Raw genomic sequence first — 991 nt, 5'->3', positions numbered from 1 at the left:
CATTTAGTTTGTTTTAGGTATGTGGAAATATATAAACCTTTTAGACCAACTAAAAATTTCAACAGGAGGTTTTTTTTGCCAGTGTCCATGTGGCCCTTCTTCACTTTGCTCATGGTAGCAGAACCCCCTGGCTTTTGATTAGGGGTTGTAGGGTTTTTTTTTCCCCTCCCAAGCCAAAGGACCCAGGCTGTCATGATTCTGTATCATCAGGCTCGTAACAAAATAAAATAGCACACCTACACAGCCTACAAACAATAAACACTCTGCCAGCCACAGATCCRCAGGGGCAGAGTGCAGTCCTGCCCTGGCACCTGTGTAAACAGGGGCTGTGCTGGGTRTCGCTGCTCCACCCGCTTCCTTCTCCGCTGTGCGTGCACACACCTGCAGCCTGGGGCTCTGGCAGCTGCTCTGTCACACACTCCCGGCTCTGGCTGGCTTCCAGCACAGTTTCCCAACAGGCCCTGGACCTTCAAGTCCCTCGAGCATGTGGTCCTGCTCCARTGGATCATAGTCCTATTGTCCTGCTTGTGGGCTGGTCCCACTTGAAGTTTGCGAGCCTTGATGAAGTASGTGTGCACAAGACTAGTGTGTGAAATAGGGTTCAGTAATAATGTGGGATGGAGTGCAGCAGTGCAGTGTCAGTGGTAAGCTGTCTACATTGGACTGGTCCCCTTTATCCTCTTTGTCCTTGGTTTTTCTATGTCTCTCCAATCTGCCTTAGTCACTCCCTGTACACACTTTCAGTGGTTCCCCTAAAACATCCCAGAGTAAGTTYTGCACATTGCTACAATCTATTAAAAAATAATCCTGTAATGTTTTACACARTCCCTAAATTCTTATTCCTCTGAAGTCATATATCCTTTAGGTAATCCCTCAGTTTGCACAATCTTCTATGGAGTTTCCTATATTTGTTTAGTGAGTTTTGCATTTGGAGCAGTCATCTGGATCATTYMCCTTCCATGTTTTTCAGATGGGTGAGTCTGTGCACTTG

Source organism: Malurus melanocephalus, unplaced genomic scaffold (genome assembly GCF_030028575.1).
Source record: "Malurus melanocephalus ecotype Western Australia unplaced genomic scaffold, MMel_1.1 scaffold_171, whole genome shotgun sequence".
Classification (NCBI taxonomy): domain Eukaryota; kingdom Metazoa; phylum Chordata; class Aves; order Passeriformes; family Maluridae; genus Malurus; species Malurus melanocephalus.
This window is presented reverse-complemented; position numbering follows the sequence as displayed.